Source organism: Carassius carassius, chromosome 36, assembly GCF_963082965.1.
Source record: "Carassius carassius chromosome 36, fCarCar2.1, whole genome shotgun sequence".
In the NCBI taxonomy this organism is placed as follows: Eukaryota; Metazoa; Chordata; class Actinopteri; order Cypriniformes; family Cyprinidae; genus Carassius; species Carassius carassius.
In genome coordinates, this window is record NC_081790.1 from 21,957,944 (window position 1) to 21,977,083 (window position 19,140).

The 19,140-nt window shown below is 36.9% G+C and overlaps 2 protein-coding genes across 2 annotated transcripts in view; one reads left to right on the forward strand and one right to left on the reverse strand.

The window, feature by feature from the left end:
* The window catches only part of sgcd (sarcoglycan, delta (dystrophin-associated glycoprotein)), a 1,159,024-nt gene that overhangs the window by 331,287 nt on the left and 808,597 nt on the right, over positions 1-19,140 (reverse strand). The gene's annotated exons all lie outside the window — the stretch shown is intronic.
* rars1 (arginyl-tRNA synthetase 1) overlaps positions 1-19,140 on the forward strand; it is a 96,975-nt gene that overhangs the window by 5,898 nt on the left and 71,937 nt on the right. The window lies entirely within an intron of this gene.

Below are 19,140 nucleotides of genomic sequence, written 5' to 3' on the forward strand. Positions count from 1 at the left end.
ATGTGTAAATTAGTTATTCAATTGTTTTTTTTTTTTTATGTGTAAATGTAATTTCATTCTGAAACTAAAAGCCCCTTTCACATTGCGATTCCTGAAAATACACGAGTAATGTGTCCTGGCAATTGTTCCCGGGTCGCTAGATTTTGCTCCTTTCACACTGCCATTGATTTCCTGGAATATGTGCGAGTGTTCACACACAATGCGTAAAGGTCCCGTAATGACACGTGACATCAGGATGTGACGTGCAATGTACGAGTCGAAAACACTAGGCTTGTTAACTTTCACTTAAGCTGGCGAATGATCTCCGCTTCAGCACGGATAGTGAGGAGCCAACTGATATCGGATTCATTAGTTTGCACATATTTCTTTTGACGCGAACGTTAATCTGCCTTCAAAACACCTGGTAAAAGAGTCTCACACGATAACGTGCGTCATCACTGCGACACACCCTTTACGGCATTAGTTCTGGGTTTTGTTCACACAGAGCTCATTCCGTGACTGAGCCCTGCAATGTTACTAGGTCCCCAACCCGGCATCGATCCCGGAATCAATCCCGGGATGTGTTTGCGTTCACACAGAAGGCATCATGGCAACCATTCAAATTAAATAAGTATCAACAAACTCCATCTTTCCACAAAGGAAACACTGAAGCTGAATCGAAAGTGCCATTTAGATGTATTTACTTAATTTACTTCATGAAAGGTTAAAAGGTTCTGTAAATGCAGTTAAACACAGTAAAATTGCAAATGCATAAATATTGAGAATAGTGTTTTACAGGTTTTTTTTTTTTATACATCTGAAATGTTGGAAAAATGCAATGCTTTTAAATATGAAACCAAACCACCAGTACGTGGTGACAAGTCACTGTATTAAAGGAAAACGCCACCGTCTTTCCATATCCAAGTTCTTCCCTCAACTTAGACGAGCTGAAACGTACCTCTCCTGTCTCAGTCCATGCACTCAATCACTGTAGCGCTTGGCGCCACTATGCTGCCATTTAGCTAAGCACCATTCAATCCTTAGGATCCAAACAGGGATGAATTTAGGAGCTACAAAACACTACGTTTTCCCTATTTAAAGATGGTTACATGAGTACTTGCACGAGTAAGTATGGTGAAAATAAACTGGCGAATTCCTAAGTGGATAAAAATGACTAATATATGGCGGAAGAGCACTTCGAAGTACTTCGACCTCGGCACAGTAATATCGCTCCTGAAAACTCCCCCTCGCCCACTTCATCAGATTATTCGTTGTATGATGTCGATCGTATATATGTGACTATTAGGAGTCAAAGTTATAGCGCCACCAACTGGCAGCAGGAAGTGTCATTTTCAAAATGCTTTGAATTCAGCATCTTATTTTTACTCTATTTGCTTCAAACTTCATCAGAATAATCTTGAAACACAGCCGATATAAATCTGCTGGTGGGATATTGATATCTAAAAATATTATTGCCGTGGCAACATGTCAAACTGGAATACTTCTCAGGTGATTTTGAGGCATATAACATGCTTAGAATTTTATCAAACTCAGAACACATATCAGTATTAATGATAGCTAGACACTGGCAAAAGTTCATAAGAGGGCGTGGAAGAGGCACTCTATAGCGCCACCTTTTGTCAAAAGTGGGGGGGTTAGTTTTAGCTACAGACACCAAACTCGGTACATAAATTGTTCTTATCAAGACGGACAACTTTCTAATTCACAGTCATCAGCTACGACCAACAGGAAGTCGGCTATTTTGATTTGAATGTGGATTTTGTTTTACATTTAGCTGTGAATTAATGCATACTGCTCAGAGTAGAGTAACACTATACACACCAAACTTTGTCTACATGATGCCAAAACATTGAGGAACTTAAATTGCCAATGGATTTTGGATAGCTTGAACGGTTTTGTCGGGGTGATTTTTTTTAAAAATGAAAGTAAAAAGGGAATTATTAATTGTCCTGCATTTTTAAATTCCAAACACTTCAAAACCTTTTTTCATACAGAAAAAAAAATCATTCTAAGTAAATATGGATAGTTTCACGACTTTACAACACTGTATGGATAACAGAAAATTATAAAAACTGTCAGACATCTCATCTCACTCTGTCCCTCTGTTTGAGTATATTTGCTTAGACTTACATTGTCTGAGAGAAATTGCGCCCCTACAGGTGCAATTCCCGGACTAAAAAAGGGAGGAGACTCTCTTTTAGTTTCTCTTTTAAATCGGTTAAAAATACAAATAAATACTTAGAGTTAATTCACACTGGCAAGCTAAACCAACATATATGATTATTACCGGGTCAGGGCTCATTAATAATTGATGTGTGGTCAGTGATACGTGAGAAAGACGAGAGATGAATCACCGCTCTGAGCACAAGCGTGTGGAATGACGAGCTCAGAAAAAAAAAGTTTATTCTTGTTTTATAGCTATTAAAAATAAAATATAACAGCGATATCACACAATTCACCAATTAGAACACACCAAGAGCTAAATTCAGATGTTTTTGAACTGTTTGTGTGAAAATGAAATATTTGCGGCTGCCTATCTGAAATCACCGCTCCGATCAGCACGTACAGTGTCGAGCTCAAAACTAACGAATTTATTGTTTAAGAGCTTTTTAAAAAAAATATTACCACAAATGCACACAATACACCCATTATAACACAACAAGAGCTAAATGCAGGTGTTTGTGACCCGTTTATGTGTTAAAGACTATTTGAAAGCACGACTGGCAGAATAACATATATCTCTTGAGCTGCAGGATTCTGTCTTTCGTCGTACGAACGAACACATCACGGACAAGATTATTTCAAAATACATAATAGCTTGGCAAATATAAACGAACAGCCACGTGAACATAAACTGTTGAGAAATAAATCTGAAGGGGATCTACTGGATTTGAATATTAACTGACCGCATTTACCAGCTGCTTCTGTCTTCAATTTTAATCTATATATAAAAAAAGGAAACTCATTCGTCTTGGCTGCTTTTTTTTATGCGTACGTATTTATTTATTTTGCTCTAACAAGAATTAATCTATATTTAATTAAATCAAGTACATTTTATTTGTAAATTTTAATGGATTTGTCAATTTCTGCATCAAAACGCCTAAAAACCTAAAACATGCTCTATTATACTATTGTTAGCAATTTCTTTGTCCAATTTATCTGGTTTACACACTTTTATTTTCATAATAAACTTGTTTGTTAGATTATAGACAGTTACAGTGGTCTATAATAAATATTAACGGGTTTTATTCAAGCTGTTTAGAATGAAGTAATGCACCCAGCACTGGCTCGGTTGGTACAATTGACAACGCAACAACTCCTTGGCATTTTGACTAGCGACAACACCACCACCTAAACCATTTACTCCGATACGAAGAGCGCGGGTCTTTTGCCTCTTGGTTGCGTGCGCAAGCAGTGGTGACGTCGCCGAGAAATCCATGTGTTGGTCAATAAAATCATTACAAAACACTAATAAATTATTAAGAGAGAGAGAGACAGAGAGAGAGAAACATCTCAGAGTTAACATCTCTTTAATCACCAGCAGAAAAAAAATCTGTAATTTTGTGTTGTTGTTGTTGTTTTCATCATTTACAGCTTAAGAAATATCTTAGGCCTCATCATTTTCTGTCAGTTTTAGGGACAAAAAAAACTAGTACAAGTTAATTTGTAATCCTAAACCAGTTAATTTAATTAATTTACATAACACATTAACTGGAAAAGAATTAAGAATTAAAGTGAAGAATTAGGTGTGAAACTATCAGGGAGCATTTAGTCTCCAGCGCCAACATTTTACAGAACTGCCACTTTCCTGGAGTCTCCAGAATTACTCGGTGTCAGGTTCTGAGAGACTTAAGATTCGAAAAAAATGATTTAATTAGAATACCATGAAGTACTATATATTAAGACTTTATATATAGGCTTTATTAACAGATTAGAGTGACTCGTGAAGGACCAGCACCACCTCCTCTTGTCCGATGGTTTGAGGAATATATCTTCCAGAATCTGGGATTAAGATTTAGGAGCTCATTTTTTATTCCATCTCCTTTCCTGAAAAGTTTGTCTTGCAGAATTGACAAAAAATTCATATTCACATTAATTCCTAATTCTTTTGCAATTCTTTTTGTCAGTTCTTCTCGTCCTGTTTTTTTTCTTTTCTTTTCTGACCTCATGACCCAGTCAGCATTTTTTGTACAATGGTCAAGTCTTAACTTATCCATTTCTGTATTGCATTTGTGTTTGATATTTCTCATGGGGATTTCATAATTTCGACTTTACAGTTTGAGTTAAAACTCTTTTTTTAGCGCATTTCATCTGTAAAAGAAAATATGCCTAAAAATTCTGCACACATGAATATAAGGAGTTTTTCTCTTCCAGCTTTCCTGGACAAACTTCAGACATTTGACAAGAGTCCTGTACTGAACACATCAACATGCCCATAGTCCGTTATAGTCATAGCGCCATCTACTGGCAACATGAAGTGTCATGTGTAACACTCTTATGGACTCCTAGCATGTGTAACAATGTTATGTGTTGTATTTTAACGAACTCCTCCTAGAGATTTCTTCAAATCAACACCAAATTTGGTATGCCTAATCTAAAGGCCTTTGCGATGTTAAATTGCGAAGATCTTGTGTTTTCGTTGAAGGGCGTGTCTGTGGCGGCCTGGTGAATTTCGATGATTCGCCATGAAAAATGAAGTTGCTATAACTCAGACATACAATTTCCAATCTGCCCCAAACTTCACATGTTTGATGAGACTCCGAACCTGAACAGATTGACATGCCCATATTCAGTTAGTCATAGCACCACCTATTGGCAACAGGAAGTGACATATTTTACACTGCGACTAACTACTCCTAGAAATTTTATGACATCAATGTCTTTTTTGTGGTCAGTCTAATCTAAAGGCCTGTGCGATGTTAAATTGCGAAGATCTTGAGTTTTCGTTAAAAGGCGTGTCCATGGCGCCGTGACGAAGTTCGATGTCTCGCCATGAGAATAAAAGATGTTATAACTCAGGCATAAAATGTCCGATCTTCCCCAAACTTCACATGTGTGATAAGAGTCCTGGCCTGAACACATCTGTAGGCCAATATTCCATCGGGTGTGGCAAAATGGCTCGATAGCGCCACCTATACACATTCAACATAGCACGCCTCGAGCTCCGTTTCACGTACATGTACAAAAATCGGTACACACATGTAACACACCAATACCTACAAAAAAGTCTCTTGGTACGAAATCCGAATCCCAACAGGAAGTCAGTTATTTAGAATTTTCTCTGCAAAATTGCCGTTGTTTTTGCCATTTTCAGGGGTTGTACTTTAATGAACTCCTCCTAGAGATTTATTCAGATCAACACCAAACTTGGTCAGTTAAATCTAAAGGCCTTTGCGATGTTAAATTGCGAAGATCTTGAGATTTCGTTAAAGGGCGTGTCCATGGCGGCCTGACAAATTTCGATGTTTAGCCATGAAAAAGGAAGTTGCTGTAACTCAGACATACAATGTCCAATCTGCCCCAAATTCACATGTTAGATAAGACTTCTGCCCTTAACAGATCTACATGCCCATATTCAGTTATAGTCATAGCGCCACCTGCTGGCAACAGGAAGTGACATGTTTTAAGCTGCGACAAACTACTCCTAGAAATCTTTTGACATTAATGTATTTTTTGTGGTCAGTCTAATCTAAAGGCCGGTGCAATGTTTAATTATGGAGATCTTCAGTTTTTGTTAAAGGGCGTGTCCATGGCGCCATGACAAAATTTGATGTCTCGCCACAGCAAGAGTTGTTGTTGTAACTCAGGCATAAAATGTTCGATCTTCCCCAAACTTCACATGTTCGATAAGAGTCCTGGCCTGAACACATCTGAAGGCCAATATTCCATTATAATGATAGCGCCACCTGCTGGTAACAAAGATTGGCACATATATGGAATAAACGCTGATATATTCCACTTATATTTATGAGTTTAAATGCATATTTCTCACCGTTCACCTATTTACTAAAGCCCCTCGCTGCCGGTGAGCCCGGGTGCGAGGGCCTATTCATCGCTGCTTGCAGCTTTAATTATTTTTTTTTCTGAAACTTTCTCAAAGTCATGAAACTTGGCACACATGTCAGAACTGGCAAAAGATTAGGTATGTTATGGTTTCTAAGGTGGGTGTGCAAAATGGCTCGACAGCGGCACCTATAAATTTTCAACGAAGTGCGTCTTGAGTTAAGTTTCACGTACTTGTACGAAAATCGGAACTCTTGTTTCGAAATCCAAATCCCAACAGAAAGTCAGTTATTATTTATTTTCTCAGCAAAAATTGACGTTTTTGCCATTTTCAGGGGATGTACTTTAACGAACTCCTCCTAGAGATTTATTCAGATAAAAACCAAAGTTAGTCAGTGTAATCTAAAGACCTTTGCAATGTTAAATTGCGAAGATCTTGAGTTTTCGTTTAAGGGCGTGTCCGTAGCGGCCTGACAAATTTTGATGTTTCGCCATGAAAAAGGAAGTTGCTATAACTCCGACAAACAATGTCTAATCTGCACCAAACTTCACATGTTTGATAAGACATCCTGACCTGAACAGATCTACATGCCCATATTCAGTTATAGCCATAGCGCCACCTGCTGGCAACAGGAAGTGACATGTTTTACGTTGTACAAAACTACTCCTAGAAATTTGATGACACCAACATTTTATTTTCGTCAGCCTAATCTAAAGTTCTTAGCAATGTTACCTTGTGGAGATCTTGAGTTTTTCTTAAAGGGCGTGTGTCCATGGCACTGTGACAAAATTTGATGTCTCACCATGGGAATAGAGGTTGTTGTAACTTATGCATAACATATCCAATCTTCTCCAAACTTCAGATATTTGGAAAGAGTCTGAAGACATCTTAAGGCCAGTAATCAGTTATAATCATAGCGCCACCTGTTGGCAATCGGAAACATCATGCAGGAAGATTGGCAGAGATAAAAGACTTTGACATATTCCACTTATATTTACAACTCAAATTCATATTTCTCACTGTTCACTTTTTTACTAAAGCCACTCGCTGGCGGTGAGCCGGGTGCAAGGGCCCGTTCATCGCTGCTTGCAGCTTTAGAAGACTAAGCTTCCGGCTTTGCTACCGTTCGGACGTTCTAGCTTACTGCTCTGCGCTTTGCTTCTTATTTCTGTACTTTTCTCTGATTTTCTAAGATTTCTACATCAGCAGATCAGCACAGTGCTCAAAAAACAGATTTTTTGGCACAAACGCTAAAACTAAAAACTCTTTGGGACTGGAATAATACTACAAATAGAAAACTTTGCCTCCCACTGCCAGCAGCTTACATTCCAGAGAGGGGAAAACAACTGCCTACATTCAAACAGAAGAGAGAAAAAATGCCTCCTGTTGGATCTACTTGTTGCATGAACTGCTGCAAACTTCTACAAAGGATTGTGATTCTTGAAACAAAGTTACTTGCTGTAATTCCAAAACAGATGGAACACTTACCAGATCGTCGTCATGGATCTTCTCAGCATACAGCCGGTGAGTCCCATGAATCTTATGGATCTCAACAGTTTATACCAAGTGTAGAGGAACAAGCCGAAATTGATCGCCACACTAATCGATGGCACAAACAGGGAGCGAGACCCAAAGGAAAACGAAATATCAGATTGTCACGAGTTTCTCGTATTGCTGCCGTAGCTTCCTCTACCCCAGATTCGACTATGACAAGGCTTGTGAATACTGGCATTCAACCACCCCCTATACATCTTGAGAACAGATTTGAAGCATTAATGAATGTGGGTGAGGAATCCCCAAATGTATTTAAACATGGATCTGATCAGCCAGCAGCTAACATCGCTAATAACAGGCGCTCAAGGACGAGCAGACAGCGGCTTTCAGCTCAGAGCGCAGTCGAGCCAAGGACTCTGATAGTGGGTGACTCTGTTATCAGAAACATCCGTAGCAGGACTACAACAACATGCTGCCTTCCTCAAGCAATGGTCTCTGATGTGAACAAGGAACTTCAGAACATTCTGATGAAGCACAAGACTGCAAATCGAATCATCATCCATGTGGGGAAGAATGATATTCGGAAAGAGCAGTCAGAACTCCTTAAGAAGGACTTCAGTGAACTCTTTGAAACACTTCGAAGACTCAAAGTTCAGTCGTTCATCAGTGGACCACTCCCAGCAAGGGGAACAAATATGTTTTCACGGTTGCTTGGGCTGAACACATGGCTACAAAGATCTTGTAATATAAAAGGAGTGAATTTCATTGACAACTTCAATCCTTTCTGGGGCCATAGACAATTCTTTAAACCGGATGGCCACCACCCAAACAAACTTGGTGCTAGAGTGTTTAAGGACAATATCTACTTTTCCCTCCGTCATCCTTCAGCAGAGTGTGTCAATCCATTCAGAACACACACACCGGGTCCGAGTCATCATGTGGTTGACATATCCCACAAGGACACTGATAACACCAAACAGCCAAAACAAGCACTGTTCATGGACACTATCCCGACTGAGCCCTGCCCACAGACCTCCTCACAGACTGACTGTGATGTATCAAAACAGCTACAAGATTCAGCACCCAGGGATTACTTTCTGGAAAACAGCCAGGGAAGCCAGGACAACATATCACAGCCACCGGAAACACCAGAGACACAGCCCATCTCACCAGACACATTATCACTTTCTCCAGGATCTCCACTTCTGTGCTTCTCACAGAAAATGGAGGAATTGGTGTATGCTGGGACTAAACTCTCTCACTCATTTGCTGCAAGCCCGCAGATATCACAAAAAAAACGGCAGGCCCCAAAACCACCAAAGCCTGTGGTCCCTGCTCATGCAAGAGCTCTTCGACCACTGCCACAACGCCAGGGCCCAAACCCTCTATCTGCTGAAGGTGAACCAAAAACAACTGATAGCAGCTCTCAGTGATATGTGTCGGGTCCCCGCTATAATAACAGCAACATTCACAAATGCCTACTGAACAAGCGGGAACCCAGTGTGCCTGTAGCTTTCTCTATTTCAGTTTTATCACGTGATAGAAAGTCTAAGGCCATCTCAAGCCGAAGGGCAAACTCATCTAATCTGCGGCCTATTATGCATCAAACTAAAATTGATGTAAAGACACAAAGCACAGCCATCAAGTTAGCATCTTTAAACATTCGCTCACTAAAAAATAAATAATTTCTAATCAATGACTTTATAACCACAAACAATCTGGATTTTATGTTTCTAAACGAAACATGGCTTGAAGACAGCTGCAATGCAACAGTCCTTAATGAAGCAGACCCTACTAACTTCACATACATGAGTGTCTGCAGGACTGTTAGGAGAGGTGGGGGTGTAGCTGCTATATTTAACCTGTTAGCCAGCACCCTCCATTATGGGACTCGTAGCTGAAAGTGCTCTAACTAACTTATAATTGTAATAGTTTCCTACTTCAGTGTGTTACAAACATAATTGTGGTGTCTTTAGAAAGAAGACCCTTTGGGCTTCACTTTTTATCAACTAGATTTGATAATGCTCAAAAATATTAAAAGTTATAGACACTAAAGTGCCCTGAATTTTTTTACCACTCTTAAATATTTTTTTATTTGATATAAAAATACATGAAATAAGTCCTGGAGCAATCTAGAAAAGTAATGGGTTGAAAGCCACATGTCTCATGAGTTTCTATTTCAAATCTGAATAAAATATCATGAAAAATGAGACTCCTGCAAATATTTTTCTGAGACTGTGTACACCCCCCACCCCCCCAAATATAAGAAAATATATTTCCCAATAGTATTGAAGTAAACATACCACTGCATAGTTTTTTTTCAATTATAAAACACTAGACATAAACTTAGACATCATATAAATTATTTATTTGAGCAGTAGAAAAATACAATGAGAATAATTTGAGTAAGAAAAATAAGAATAATAAGAAAAATAAAAAAAGATTTAACATTGTTTGCCAATATAGAACATCCTGAGATTGCTAGAAATGCATATTTTACAATGAATTACGATGCAAATAAGTGCTGATGTGCTGATGGCCACTTATACAGATGGTAATAACACAAATGTGCCGAAGTAAATAATCCACTCTCCCTATTCATATAGACGCGTTCACTTTGATAACCGTGACCATTCAGTAATAGCGAGCTGATTTGGGCTGATTTGCACTCAAACAGATGGTAATCATGCAGATACATTCACATTCAACATAAAACACACTCTCACATATATAAAAACTCTCTAAAATAAAAAGAAAGAAAGGAATTTGCGATCGCTGTAAGTTCCGCCTCCATCAGCTGACAGGTGCGTCAGAGCGCGTCACCTGCTCTGAGGAAGAGAGCGCCAAATTCAAATAAACTATTTTCCGCCTATTTTTCATTCATTCTTTTTTCCGGTGGATCGCCTCATACTGTTTGTTACACTGTACGCTGCAAAACCGTGCCGTGTTTTTACTACCAAGACGCAGTTTTCGACCGTGAGTTATTCCATAATGGACGCAGACAGTTCTGTCGCTGAAGAAATGAAATGTAAACAAAGGAATTATGATCCATATTACAACGTTATTGCTTCGTTGGACTAAACGTGCTTCATGAGATGTCGTTCAGTGGACCCTTACCTTTCTAACTAAACCGGGATTTACAGCTGTGGATGTTTATGACTCCTTATTACGACGGATCTGGTATGTACAGCGTTTTCATTAATTTTTTTTTTTATGTGAACTGCTTACACAAATGTAGCAAATACAGTCTTTATAAGCTTTCCATTGAAAAACACCGATCTGTCGTCGATGCTTGAGGCTTAGATCTTTATAATGATACATAGTTTGTCAAGATTAAATTTGTCCTGTTTCATTTAATCTATTCATAATCACTGGCATGTGCGTGTGGAAGAGGCTTTGAGGACGAGGGCATCGGGTGCAGGTTAACTGGTTAAAGATGTCTATCAATGCAAGCAAGTGTCATTTGATTAGTACTAGTCTTTTGAATATCTAGGGATTGTGCTGAAAGGTGCTCCACGCATTGTTTATTATTATTTACAGGCCTCCAAAATACTCTCCAGCCTTTGTTGAAGAGGTCACAGAAATGTTATCAATGATTTCCTCAGAGTTTGACTGTTTTGCTATTGCAGGGGATTTTAATATTCACATAGATAATTCAGAAAACAAAACTACAAAAGAAATGATAACGGTTCTAAACACTTTTTTTGTACTTGACTCAGCATGTGCATGGACCCACACACAAAGTGGACACACTCTAGACTTAATCATCAGTAGGGGTCTAAACATTTCATCCATTGTTATTAAGGACATAGCACTATCTGATCACTTCTGTATTTTCTTTGATATTTTGATGTCTGCTACAACTGAATCTAGATCGGTCTCTGTCAGAAGGAGATGCATAAACGAGAACACACATGTACCATTTATGGAGGCTATATCTTTAACACCAAGCATTTCTAAAGACTCTGTTGATACTCTCCTTGATTCATTCAACTCAAAAGTTAAGAATGTTATTGATGATATTGCTCCAATAATAATCAGTTCAAAAGTTAAGAATGTTATTGATTATATTGCTCCAATAATAATCAGTAAGGAAACAAACAGACAGAAATCAGTTTGGAGAAGATCAACGGCAGTTCAGACTATGAAAAGACAATGCAGAAAAGCAGAGCGGATGTGGCGGAAGACAAAACTTGAAATTCACTATAGCATCTACAAAGACAGCCTTCATGCTTTTAATGTGAAACTAGCCACAGCTAGACAGAATTTCTTCTCAAACCTTATAAACAGTAACTTAAATAACACTCGTACTCTTTTTGCCACTGTTGAGAGACTGACAAACCCCCCAAGTGAGATTCCCAGTGAAATGCTCTCAGACAGCAAATGCAATGAGTTTGCATCCCTCTTTTCTGAGAAGATCATCAATATCAGGAAGGCGATTAGCACATCCTCAAGTAATGCAGAGGTCAGACAGATTAGGCCACAATATAAAAAAGATACTATGTCGATTTTTGAAGCAATTGATAGCAAAATTCTGGAAGACATAGTGCAGCACCTAAAATCGTCAACCTGCTATCTTGACACACTTCCCACATCTTTTTTCAAAAATGTGCTTAACTGCTTAGAAGCAGATCTTTTAGAAGTGGTGAACGCCTCACTTCTTCCTGGGACATTTCCAAACTCCTTAAAAAATGCAGTTGTTAAGCCCCTCCTGAAAAAGAGCAATCTTGATAACACCATTTTGAGCAATTTTAGACCAATATCTAATCTTCCTTTTATAGGTAAAATTATAGAAAAGGTCGTTTTTAATCAGCTGAACAAATACTTAAACTCAAATGGATACCTGGACAATTTTCAATCTGGTTTTCGACCGCATCACAGCACAGACACAGCACTCATTAAGATAATAAATGATATTCGCTTAAATTGTGACTCTGGCAAAAGTATCGGTGCTGGTATTGCTAGATCTCAGTGCTGCGTTTGACACTGTCGATCATAACATACTACTAGAGAGACTGGAAAACTGGATCGGGCTTTCTGGGATGGTACTCAAATGGTTCAGGTCATACTTAGAAGGGAGAGGTTATTATGTGAGTCTAGGAGAGCATAAGTCTAAGTGGACGTCCATGACATGCGGAGTCCCACAAGGGTCAATTCTTGCACCGCTCTTGTTTAGCCTGTATATGCTTCCCCTAAGTCAAATAATGAGAAAGAACCAAATTGCCTATCACAGCTATGTTGATGATACCCAGATTTACCTAGCCTTATCTCCAAATGACTACAGCCCAATTGACTGCCTCTGCCAATGCATTGATGAAATTAATAGTTGGATGTGGCAGAACTTTCTTCAGTTAAACAAGGAAAAAACTGAAGTCATTGCATTTGGAAACAAAGATGAAGTGTTCAAGGTGAATGCATACTTTAACTCTAGGGGTCAAACAACTAAAAATCAATTCAGGAATCTTGGTGTGATTCTGGAGACAGACCTTAGTTTCAGTAGTCATGTCAAAGCAGTAACTAAATCAGCATACTATCATTTAAAAAACATTGCAAGAATTAGATCTTTTGTTTCCAGCCAAGACTTGGAGAAACTTGTTCATGCCTTCATCACCAGCAGGGTGGACTATTGTAATGGGCTCCTCACCGGCCTTCCCAAAAAGACCATTAGACAGCTTCAGCTCATCCAGAACGCTGCTGCCAGGATTCTGACTAGAACCAGAAAATCTGAGCATATCACACCAGTCCTCAGGTCCTTACACTGGCTTCCAGTTACATTTAGGATTGATTTTAAAGTACTTTTACTCGTATATAAGTCACTAAATGACCTAGGACCGAAATATATTGCAGATATGCTCACTGAATATAAACCTAACAGAGCACTCCGATCATTAGGATCGAGTCAGTTAGAAATACCAAGGGTTCACACAAAACAAAGGGAAGTCCTCCTTTAGTTACTATGCCGCCCGCAGTTGGAATCAGCTTCCAGAAGAGATCAGATGTGCTAAAACACTAGTCACATTTAAATCTAGACTTAAAACTCATCTGTTTAGCTGTGCATTTATTGAATGAGCACTGTGCAATGTCCGAACTGATTGCAATATATATTTTCACTGTTTTTTTTATTTTATTTTATGTAAAATCATTTTCTAACTGTTTTAAATTCATTTTAAATAAGTACAGTTTTAATAATTGTAAAACTTTTAAAATTGCTTGTTTTATTCGTATTATTTTTCTTCATTACTATTTTACTTTCTTTTATGTAAAGCACTTTGAATTACCATTGTGTACGAAATGTGCTATATAAATAAACTTGCCTTAATTAGGGCTCAAGCCCAAAGGGCGAGAGCCCTATTGTTTTCCTCAGGATTATTTGTTATTAGGGCTCAAGCCCAAAGGGCGAGAGGCCTATTGTTTTCCTTAGGATTATTTTTTATTATTATTATTATTATTATTTTATTTTATTTTTTTCCAACGTCTCGGGGGCTTTTTTATTTATTGTCCAGCTCAAAACTAACGAATTTTTCTTGTTTAAGAGCTTTTTAAAATAAAATATTACCGGGGTGGCGTTCGCACTGATGGCTTGAGCCTGCCATCGCTGCTTGCAGCTATATTTAGGGCTCAAGCCTGGAGGGCTAGTCCTTTTCAAAATGCTTTGAATTCAGCATCTTATTTTTACTCGATTTGCTTCAAACTTCATCAGAATAATGACAAAACATGGCCGATGTAAATCTGTTGTGGGGATATTGATATCTTATATATTGTTGCCATGGCAACGTGTCAAACTTGAATATTCTATTATGGTGATTTTGAGGCAGATAACAACCTCAGATTTACATGAAACTCGAAACACATATCAGTATTATTGATAGTTAGACAATGGAAAAAGCTTTTAAAAGGGCGTGGAAGAGGCACTCTATAGCGCCACCTTTTGTCAAAAGTGGGGGGGTTAGTTTTAGCTACAGACACCAAACTCGGTACGTATATTGTTCTTATCAAGACGGACAACTTTCTAATTCACAGTCATCAGCTACGACCAACAGGAAATCTGCTATTTTGATTTAAATATGGATTTTTGAAAAGATTTAGCTGTGATTTAATGCATACTCCTCAGAGGAAAAGTTCACTATACTCACCAAACTTTGTCTACATGTTGCAAAAACATTGAGGAACTTAAATCTGCGAACGGATTTTGGTTGGCTTGAACGGTTTTGTCGTGGTGATTTTTTGAAATGACAGTAAGAAGGGAATCATTAATTGTCTTGTATTTTTTAAATTGCAGCTTCTAAACACTTAAAAGCATTTTTTCATACAGAGATCAAATCATTCTGATGAAATATGCATAGTTTCATGATTTTACAACACTGTATGATTTAAAAGAAAATTAAAAAACTGTCAGACATCTCAACTCACTCTGTCCCAATGTTTGAGGAATGTATGTGTGCTGACTGAGTGTGTGTGAGTGTGAGTGGGGGATGGGCATGAGCTGAGTGGCAGACAGACAGAGAGAGACTTAAACATCTCTTTAATCACCAGAAAAAAAAAACTGTATTTTAAATTTTTTTTAGGATAATTGTGCTAATTGTGCTGTTTTCATTACAGCTTAAGAAAACTCTTAGGCCTTATCCTTTTCTGACAGTTTCAGGAATTTAAAAAAAAATTCTAAAAATACTTATTTGTGCTGCAAATAATAATTTCAAACTCATTTGATACTGACCTCTGACACCCTTTGGCATGACATTTATCTAAATTTACATAATCTCATGGATGTAACAGTAAAACTGTTCAGCTCACAGATGAAGACAAAGTTGTAATGCAAGCAAAACTATTTCACAAATGCTTGTAGGTCAATAAAATCATAACAAAACACTTTTATATTATTTAACGATTTGGTAACACTTAAATGTCTCATTTGTTATCATTAGTAAATGCATTGGTAACACTTCATAATAGCTGCACTCATTAGCTAAGCATTAGTAAATAGTCAGTTCATGCTTTATATAGCCTTCTCCCAAAATTAATAGTCATTAGTAAGCATTTTATAAATACAGCTATAATTAAATTGTTCATGGTTTATATGCACATTTATTTTGAGGAGATTAAATGCTGTAATCTTCCTAAAAAAAAAAAAAAATAAAATAAAAAAATAAAAATAAATAAACACAGAACTCAGAAATATTTATTTCAAGATGCAATAAAAGAAAACTGTACACTTGAATTTATATATATATATATATATATATATATATATATATATATATATATATATATATATATAATTGCATAAGTATATATTTAATATTTTTAACAAGTGTACAGCTGTACAGTTTCATTTTTTGCATCTTGAAAAAATATTTCTGTGTTTATCCCTCTGTGTTTAACTTTTCAGTTTGGCAGATCAATGATTCTTTAAATCTCCTTTGTGAATGCTTTAAATGTATAAATGGTCCTCACTTTAGATGAGCTCACAAAAATTGATAGCTGGCAATTACTAAATGTTTTATAAAAACTTGACTTTATCATGAATTACAGCTGGAATATGTGTCAATAAAGCAGTTATTGACAAACTGACCAACTATTATCATGTGTCTAAATAAGATTTATAAATTTACAATAAAATAATTAATTAATCATTTAATTTCACTTTCTTAATGATCTCATAAACCACTGACAACTCCATAATAACTGGTTTGTAAATAATGCAATTTATAAATGATATATTGATCCTTACAGTTCAATCATTGTATTTTCATACTTTATGTATATATATATATATATGTATATATATATATATGTATATATATATATGTATATATATATGTATATGTATATGTATATGTATATGTATATATATATATGTATATATGTATATATGTATATGTATATGTATATGTGTATATATATATATATATATATATATATATATATATATATATATATATATATATATATATATATATATATATATATATATATGCTTAATAAAAAAATATTTATAGCTGTATTTATGAATTGCATAATAATGCCTATTAAAGGAGTGCTATTATGCTTTTTCACGTTTTCAACTTTAGTTAGTCTGTAATGTTGCTGTTTCAGCATAAAAAAGTTCTGCAAAGTTACAAAGCTGAAAGTCCAATTCAAAAGGAGATTTTATTTAACAAAAATCACGTTTTAAAAACTACAATGAACAAATTGTTTGGACTACAACAAGCATTTTCTGGGATTTGTGATATCACAAATATTGACGATTTGGATGTGAATTGGTTGAGCTGCACTAGAGAAGGCAACGAGTGTGATATATACGTAGTTGACCATGAAGACTGGAAGAGAAAAACAAACTCCTTATATTCAGGTGTGCAGAATTATTAGGCACTTTTTCCTTTACTGATAAAATGAGCCAAAAAAGACATTTCACTCAGACTGAAAAAAACTAAATTATTAGATCCTCATGAGAAATATTCAAAATTACATCACTACATTAATTGCAAAGACATGACCACTGGACAGCAAAAAAAGTGAAGAATTAGGTGAGACACTATCAGGGAGCATTTAGTCTACAGTACCACCATTTTCCAGAACTGCAACTTTCCTGGAGTCTCAGAATTACAATGTGTCAGGTTCTGAGAGACATAAAAGATCCTAAAAAATGACTTAATTAGAATAGCACGACGTATTGTGGAATACTATATATTAAGACTTTATATATAGGCTTTCATGAACCGATTTTATGAACAGGTTTTGAGTGATTCTTGAAGGACTAGCATCACCTCCTCTTGTACGATGGTTTGAGGAATATATCTTCCAGATAGTACCGCCGCTCTCTATATGCAGAGTACGCAGTCTTCATAGGGCACCAACTCCCAGAGGGGGCACCATCCCAGTTGCTCAAAACACACACAAAAGAAACATGCGCCATTCTCACATCCGCGCTCGCGACCGCTCCCACTTCATGTTTGCGGCTGAATGTTCGTAAATGATGGATGGACATCTATGCCTGGGTAAAGGACATCAATCCGGCACAGAGAAAAAAAAAAAAAAAAAAAAAAAGGCATAAAGTTGGCTTGACATTAGAGCTGAAACAACGAATCGATTAAAATCGATTATTAAAATAGTTGTCAACTAATTTAGTCATCGATTCGTTGCTAAATAATTTATTTGCCGTAAGCGGCTTATTTCGTGCATATTTCAGATCTGCGGTGACCAAAGTGTGGCAGTAATGAGCCACCGGAGGATTTACTCAGCCAGTACAACAGGAGAAGTAGCGAATAGCCAATAGCTGGCCTCGTTTTATGTCACGTGCTTCCCGAACGGCGTCTCTGCAGCATTCAGCGTGATGTGGGAGAACTTTACTTTGAGCCTTTAAAAAAAGAAGAGTAACCTGTAAACTCTGCACTACTGAACTGTTTAAGGGGACGTTCACATATCGCGTCTTTTGCGCGCTCATGTTCGTTATTTCCAATGTAGCCTCAGGGGCGCTTCTGCACGAGCGCTTTGGAAAGGAGGAGAAAGCGGTGCGCACAGTCTATGGGTGCACCTAGCGTTTTAGGCGCGATATGTGAACGGCCCCTAAGCCTTTTATTTGTGCAGATTCTCCAGTACAATGTTGTTTGCAAATGTTTAGTTGTAAAAGCTGATAACATTGCTTTTTAACAGTTAACATTTAAAGCTTTACAAACATGTTCTGTGATCAGTTTGTCGTTTACCAGTTCATAATTCAGTCGTGCAGCCTAATTATGACTGAATGAGAGAGGTAAATGTTTAAAGATATTTGAAATGCACTTTTTTTCCTAAGTATTCACTGCTCTTTTTCACACAGCAGGTTTTTTGTGTGTCCGTTTTTTCTGGACAACCTTCTGATGGATTTTACTTTTAAATTGTGAGTTCCATTCAGGTTTCATGCCATTGGCACTTTATTCGAAGGATTGTTTACAATTTCACAGCATAAGCTATAAAGCTGTTTCCCAGTAAATAATAAAATACAACGCACTGCAATCTTATTCTGTTTTATCCTTATTCTTCGTGAAAATATGTTCTGCAAGATTCCTTAATAAGCTTCGTTCGGGATGTTAAACTACTTTAGGAGCCCTAAGGACTGCCATGGTGAAAACATTATTTGAAATCTCCTTGTGAAATTTGCTAGAGTATGGGTCAGTGTTTTGATTGCAGAAGAGTTTGACAAGGGATCACTAACACATAATAAAACAACTCCAGGTATATTTGTTATGAGGATATGACAATGCAAAATTATTAAAATCTCTTAAAAATCTATGCTGAATGATAAAGACCCTTTATTAATAATTTACTTTGGGGGGAAAAATGGAAAAAACTAAAATATAACTACATAAACCGATTAATCGATTAATCGTAAAAATAATCGACAGATTAATCGATTATCAAAATAATCGTTAGTTGCAGCCCTACTTGACATTGGACATTCGAGAGTCTCAAATTTAGGGACCGTCTCTAAAGTTACATGTGATATTGTTATACATTTTTCCAAAGTCAGTAGCATTTGAAGAGAATGAGTTACAGTCATAAAAACAACTGTAATTGTTCATCTAGGTGACGGCTATTATGCTACTATATTGTGCTATTACATGCACAATTAAATTGAATGTTTGATATTTATTAAAACAAAATATAAG